Raw genomic sequence first — 7516 nt, 5'->3', positions numbered from 1 at the left:
GGAGAAGTAAAACGTTCCAGCCAGAGTATATCGGCATATCAGATGATGTCGCTGTTAAGCGTGGCCTGGAGGTGAGGTGAGTGCGCAATAAAGTGGCTTGTATATCTGTGTTGCTTGCACCGTTATATTCTATTTCTGTTTTAGCCGTTTTACTTCACATTTTATTTCTTTATCCTAGTTTCAGTAATTAGCAGAACTAGGACTGAGGATACATATACCTTTTACAAGAGATAGAAGCATATAAAAATATATAAAAAAAACCTTTACAGAACTCTTTTCCTGTTCCATTGCTTCTCCTGCTTTTGCCTTTTCCTTGCAGGAAGGTTGCTGCATCACCTGGTAAGCTACGAAATAAACTAATAATTCAAAATACAACCAATGAAATACAAAGCATAGTTAATTTCAATGCGGCTGGTCATTATTAATGAATATTATAGACCTCTCCAGCCTAAATCTGGAGACCTATGAACCTATGATTATGTAGCTAAATACACGAATTCATGCAATATCTATATAAGGATAAGTTTGTATGCCTAAAGGCTAATGATCTCCTCGATATTTTTTTTCCCAAAAAAAAAAACAGTGATTGCCACTCTATATATCAAAGTGGAGCTGCCGATTCCTGCAACCACAACAAGGGCAGCCACCACATCTGCATAGAAAGAAGCAGCAGCCACGTTCTCCACTCAAGTTAAAACCGTTGGATAGAAATCATCAAAACTTATCTAGACCTTACATCTGTAAAGCATACTAATCTCTCCACATTAACAGAGAACTGCTATCTAATCTCTCCACATTAACAGAGAACTGCTACGCCGCTCATGAATTCAAGTCTTATATATGTGTATGTATGAGTCTGATTTAACTGATCTAAATGTTAAAAAAATCAGGCAACTGCTTTCTAACAAAGGCCTAAAAGCTGTTTTTTTTTTGGAAATTTTTTAGGCAAAGCTGGTATATTAATAAAAGAGGTTACAAAGAACAAAAAAAAACTTTATAAAATAAATTGAAAGATGTAACAAAATATATAAAAAAGACAACAGAACAAACACAAAAGAACGCGAGGCGGTCCGGATTCAGGTGTGGCTCGAACCGACAACTCCAGGCAAAGAGTAAGTCATAAGAAAAGCTCATGTGCCCGAAGGAAGCCACAGGAAGTTCCCGCAGTTGCCATCGGACAAGACCACGAGGACATTCTGTAGGGTGCAGGATGATGCCAGGCCAATTGAGTGACCACAATCTGGGAGTACGACGAGGCCGTCCAGAAGGAAAGGCAGCGAGCGGTCGGTTCCACTCATCACATTCCTAAGGGACTCAAAAGAGCTTCCGGAGATGAACATTTCGAGCTGAAGCACATTTCAAAATTTTTCCAGGGAGAGCTTAAGTGATCTTGCAGCAAATAAAGTGTAGGCCGAAAAGCTGTTACCTCTATACCACTTTGCAAAAACTCGGTAGAATTATAAGCTGTTCGTCTCTACCTTTGTCATGAATTCGAGAGAAGAGTTTCCTCTTATAGGTTATGAGAGTGGGGAAGTTATCAATCGTATAAGAAAAATAAAGTTTGTAAGGATAAGAAGAAGAAGGGGAAAAGAATAATAAGAAGAAGGAAGAAGAGGGAGTAGGATAAGAAAAGGAAGGGTAGGAGCTCACCTTGCCAACGGAGAGAGACCGGCGGTTTCAAACGTGGGAGGCAGAGGTGGTCCGGCGTCGGGTATCTCGCGAACCAGAGACGACAAGGAGAGGGAGGGAGGCGGAAGCTTCGTTCTTTCTCCTGGATTCGCGAATGAGAGAGCCGAAGCCGGGGGTTAGGGAGTTCCGTCCTCTTTGTGTCCAAATAGCAGAGAGAAAAAAAACGAGAGAGGAAGGCCGGCCTCGTCCTGGCGTGAAGGAGATCTGGAGTGCGAGAAAAAAATAAGTGCCCCGATCGAGGCTTCTTCTGGATCTGAGAGACCTCTCGCGGTCTTTAGATCCGGAGGAAGAAGGAAAACTGCATTAAGTCTTCGGCGTAGGTCCAGTCCAACGTCAGAGCCGCTTGCCGAATAAGGAAGCCAGAACCTGTGATTTGATTTCGTTCTGCCGCCAAATCTCTGCTGCAACTGAATAAATCAGATGGGTGATATGAGAAAGCAATGGTCAAGGCTTTAAATCTCAGCCGTTAGATCAATTTCCTGATCTACTCAGTTGATTTGAATTAAATGAAAAGTAAATTAGCCTTTAACCTAAATCAATTAGACTCATTTGGGTCTCAAATTGAGCCTGAATTGAACCTAGCTTGGGTCAATTTGAGTCGATTTGTAGTTAATTTGGTTCGATTAAATAAAATTTTGTGAAATTAAATCCAGATTGTCACTAATCTGGCTCAAATTAGGTTGAATAGGGTTCAATCAAATTGATCGAGCATGATCGAGTCTACTTAGATTCAAATTTTGCTCAATTGACGTAGAATACGCACGTTCAAGGGCCTAAGTGCGAAAAACAAGGACAACAAGTAGTAATTCTTTATAGCTCTCGAGTGGGCAAATCTTAAGTTGTGCAAACTCTACTAAATCCGTGAGTGTTGAAACAGGAATATAGACGGCTAGTTCAGATAGCTCTATCGGTGGAGTTAATGTATTTTATGATAAGATGGCATTTTCTTTTGGGAGAAAAGGCAAGAAAGATGAAAATTTTTACCATATCTCACCATTGGGATATGATATCGATTCATTCAATTCAATGATATATGTTGAAGATAAAAGTAGGATGTCACATTCTGAATTTTTTGTGCACGAGAATGGAGGGAAGAAAAAGTACCCAATTAAGTAAGGATTTTTCTTGCTCTTCTTATGATGATTTATTTTGTGAAAAATCTGACATAAACAATAAGAACAATAATGAGAAATCTGGTATCCTGGACTGCCATAAGGTAAACACAAATGCTTATTTGCTTGGAAGCTTTATGGAGACAAAAGTTAGCATAAATCATACCACAATCATGTGTTCTAATGATTTATCATTTTCCTCGATTTCCCAGTTACCTCGGACTTAATGAAGCTTAAGATTAAAACTTCTAAGAACGGTGAGAATGGGAGCAAGGACCAAGATGTTTTTGTAATTGGAAGTGGTAATGGGGATGTTTATACTGCAGGTGTGCAAATGCACGATCGGAATACTACTGGCAAAATCGATCTAGCGCAATGCTCCCAAGCCATTCGTCGAAATGTCACTGAAGGATCTGACCCCAAATTTGTTGGGCCAGTTTATAAGGATTTACTAGAAGATTGACAACTGATAGTTGTAAAACGACCTTCAAGATCTTCAATACAAGGATTTGTAGGAAAGAAGAATGAGGTTGCTTAGGTTTCCAATCTTGAGCACAAAAACCTTTTTAGAGTGTTGGGTTGTTGCTTGGAAGATGGTGAATTGATGGATTGTCTTTCTAAGACAAGTGTTGTGAAATATTTTATTTAATCCAACTGATCAATCAAAATTGAATTGCGAAACAAGATTTAAGATCATTATAGGCATCCATTGCGGTCTTGTACAACCAGAAGATTTTGCAAGAGCCCTTTGTTTGGGATAAAATAAAGATAGTGTTGCTATCATTATAGATGAGCTCCCTTATGTTGAATTATTATTGTCACCTCATTGCAAGTGCAATATCATTGGTGAAAGAGTTCACAAAAAATGGATGGTTGGTATGAATTGTAGTCTGCAGGTGTACATTATGATCCTTAATTTCACAAACCAACTTCTTAAGTGATTTTTTGCTATGGAGTTTGCCAATATACCTTGGCTGAGAAAGGTAATCTTAAACAACAATAATCTCGTCAGCATCATTCCAAATTCACTTGCCACTTTGCTTGATGTTTCCCATAACCATCTCACTTGGTCTACAGATAGATCGGTAAAATTTGCCAGTAATGGCATTCATCGAAAACACAAAGTCTTTGATCCAGGAGGATTGCTTATGTTCTCTATACTTATCTCGGCGGAGTCGACTTCTTTAGACAGTAGGGGAGTCTGATGTAGAACATCATAGCTTAAGTTTTTCTTAGGACTAACTTATTATAGTTTGTTATATGATTGTTACATGATTTCTAGAAAGTTCTTAGCAACTTATATAAGTAGGGTATTGTAAGGAGGGGAGTATATGAATATTATGTTATTTTGAAGCTTTTAAGCTATGTGCTTGTCCCTTGATTGGGAATCCCTTCAAGATAATTTGTTTCTTCCGACAATCCCCACATCAGAGTCGAGCACTAAGGGGCTCCGAACTCAACACGACGTCAATGCGAGTTGGGTTGGGAGATTTTCCTTCTCATTTTTCATGTTTAACTTGAAGGATTGCCCCTCCTTGTATGCTTTAATTTGTGTCTCTTTGTTAGTTTACTTGTAGAACGGTGCATAAGTAAAGAGAGACAATAAGAGAGTGAGATAAATCTATACAAATTCTTTCAATTTTTATTTGTGAATTTCTTAGTGTAGAATTCACACTTCATTTCATGATAGTTTGTTTTTACTTTTAATTTACAATTACAAGTACTTATTAACTTTAGCAATATGTTTATGCTAAATCCTTCTCATATGTACACAGCTGCATCTAACACTTACTGTTATTCGATGCAACTTAAATTCTAAAAATATAAGCCAAAATAAACCATTAATTCCCACAAAAGCCAAACAAAATATTCAAGCAATTACGATTAAGACAAAATTCAACAACCTCTATAGAATATGAATAGAAATTATATAAGTTTTCACTTTCTAAGATGTGCACTAGTCACTACTAGGGTTTTTGGATGACACTGCTCTCTTTGTCGTTGCATCCATGCTCTCCGAACTTCTTAGGGAAGTTTCGTGCTCTAATCTCTTATGGTTTTGTTGTTTTTTGTTTGCTTTTCGATGGAAGGCAAACATCTTCGGGATCCCGACTTCTTGGCGGACAATCCCTCTTCTCGATCTTTTCGTGAGGCTTTATCAGGTTCTTCTTCTTGTTATATCTATAATTTTCTAGACATCAAAATTACCTCTTTTCGTTGGATGTCGTTGCTGTGAATTTTGGATGAGGAAGTTTTGGCACTTGCAGCTCCCTTTGAGTTTGCGTTAGTGAGTAAATTTTCGTCTCGTAGGCCTTCGCTTGAGGCTATTCACATATTTTTCTTTAACTTTAATCTCAACTGTGAATTCTCGGTCACTGTCCTTAACCCCAAGCATGTTCTAGCTTGTCAAGCTTGTGAATGATTTGGACTATTGCCGTATTTTTTCTCATCGCTCATACTTTGTGAACAATTGTTCCATGAAACTTTTCAAGTGATCTCCTACCTTTGATGTTGAAATTGAATTGCCAATTATCCCTATTTGGGTTTCTTTTCCTAATCTAAGATCTCATCTATTTTGCCCCTAGGATTCTCCATAGACTTGGTTTCATGTTCGATAGATCCTTGAAAATTGATCAGGCTACCTCCTCTAGTAGGCAGCCGTCGATTGCGCGTCTCTTGGTGGAATTGGATGTTACCAAAGTTTTTCCTGATAAGGTTTGGGTTGGATCCAAGGACTTGGGTTATATCTACACGGTTGTGATGGAGCATTTTCCATTTATTGTTCTCACTGTAAGTCTTTGGGCCATTGGAAGCATGAATGCCCACTTTTTCATCCCAGTTGCCTCGTGTTCCATAGGAGGTTGTTTCTCCAGCTGGTTAGGTTAGTGATTTACTTGTTTCTTTGCCTCATGCGGGTCCTGCTGTATCGGATAATGGTATCGTTGCTTTAGCTAATGTTGTTTGTGATCCTGTTGATCATTGGTATATTCAGGGTGATTTGGTTATTACTAATCTTGTAGGTCAGTCATTGTATCTGGCCGATATTGGGGTTGAGGGTGTTGATCAGATTGGATTTACTACACATTCTAATGCTGATGTTTCTCATGTTGTTTTGGTTGATTCGATTGTTGTGTTGGAATTCCCTATTCAGTTTGTTAATGTCAGTGATGTGGGTGTTTCTTGCCCTAATCTCTCCTCTGCTGCTTGTATTAATGGGGATTTGGTGGTTTATGGTGCTGTGCATTGTGTTGTTCTCCAAATGTGCCCCATGTCATTGTGTTTGTGAATGATATAAATTGTTTTGTTAATCTTAATGATAGTCCTATTTATGGTGGTGGTTTCGGAGTTGTCTGTTAAAAATTCTGCTTCTTTAGTTGATAGTGGTGATGAAGCTTTAGCTGTTGTTGAGGAGGCAAGTGTTGTGATGCAACTAGTGGATGCGCCTATTTCTGTCATTTCAAATGCTAATTTGGTATCCCGTGTTGCTAGAAATTTTGTTTGGTGGCAATGTGATTAGTTGCATGATGACATAGCGGTGGATAGTGGAGAAGATTTTATTGATAATAACCTGGAAACGGGCTCGCTCGATAATTCTGTGTGGCAACATAAACGGAAAACTAAAAAGTAATGACTTTCTTATTTTTGATGTGTTTTGACTTTTTTATTTTGGAAGATTGCTTCTATTCCAGATTTCGTTGCTTTGATTGCGATGTTGGATATATTTAATAGTATGAACGATGACAAAGCAGTTTTGCTGTTGCGCCTTGGATGACCAGAGTTGGTTGGCAACTTTGGTGGCTCGTTTTTTGGTTGCTTCTCGGTTTGGATGTTTTGTCTGTCCTCCTTGGATAGCCCCTCCATGGCAACTAGGTATTGTTCTGAGTCCAAAATTTTTCGTTTTTGCCTATCAAACTCTAATATTTTTTCCTGGCTGTTATTTTCTTGTTTTTTCATTGATTGTATTCCTGTGGATGTGACCCTATTTGTGGTCTTCTGTTATATCTTTATCTTTAAATGGATATTTAGTTATCATTAAAAAAAATAGAAATTATATAATTATACAAATAATTTCATAACAAAGAATAACACAATAAGCAAACATTAACATGTATGAGCTTTTGGTGTTTTTTAAATGCTGTTTAAGGAATTGATTAAAAAACATATATATATATTTATATTGCTGTAAAGAAATCTAATAATTATGGACAAAAAAAATTCCACTTACAATTTTGGCATTTTCAAGCTCTAAGTTTGATATCATTGGTGGAAGAATTTAAATAGATAACAAAAAATCAAATCAAATCAAGCGTGATAGCAGAAATAGAAGATAACTATAAAATAGGGAAATACATTTTGGTTAATAATGTAATTGATATTTAAGATTAGTCGAAGAGCAACACACAAATGACCAAATTAATCTTATAGGTACCAGTTAATTTAACTTCCAAAGACAATCACAGTATTATAACCACTCTCTTAAAAGACTTGGCGAGTAACAAACAACTTTAAAAGAAGATTAACTTAATCAACCATCAAACCTTTGGCTCCCTAACATCAACACTAAATCAAGAGTAGGTAAGAACAAATATGCAAACACGGCGAAGTACGAGAATTTTGGATGTCGTATTGGAGCTGTAATCGCAATACCTCTGTTGTTCGACGAGCGTCACCGCAATGAAGGAGAAATTATTAGGTACGGAGTGCGGACGGGAGAA

General features: G+C 37.6%; 1 long non-coding RNA gene across 1 annotated transcript; it reads right to left on the bottom strand.

The window, feature by feature from the left end:
* Nucleotides 1-977: 977 nt before the first annotated feature.
* LOC114579371 lies at nucleotides 978-2006 on the bottom strand. The gene is made up of 2 exons (XR_003700298.1): nucleotides 1427-2006; nucleotides 978-1346 (listed from the first exon to the last, which is right to left on the bottom strand). It is a non-coding gene; the product is annotated as an uncharacterized LOC114579371 (long non-coding RNA).
* Between the last annotated feature and the right edge of the window lie 5510 nt (nucleotides 2007-7516).

The sequence above is a fragment of the Dendrobium catenatum genome, unplaced genomic scaffold, assembly GCF_001605985.2.
Source record: "Dendrobium catenatum unplaced genomic scaffold, ASM160598v2 fragScaff_scaffold_43, whole genome shotgun sequence".
Classification (NCBI taxonomy): Eukaryota; Viridiplantae; Streptophyta; class Magnoliopsida; order Asparagales; family Orchidaceae; genus Dendrobium; species Dendrobium catenatum.
Note: the sequence above shows the minus strand (reverse complement) of the source record. Positions and strands in the feature narration are given on the sequence as shown.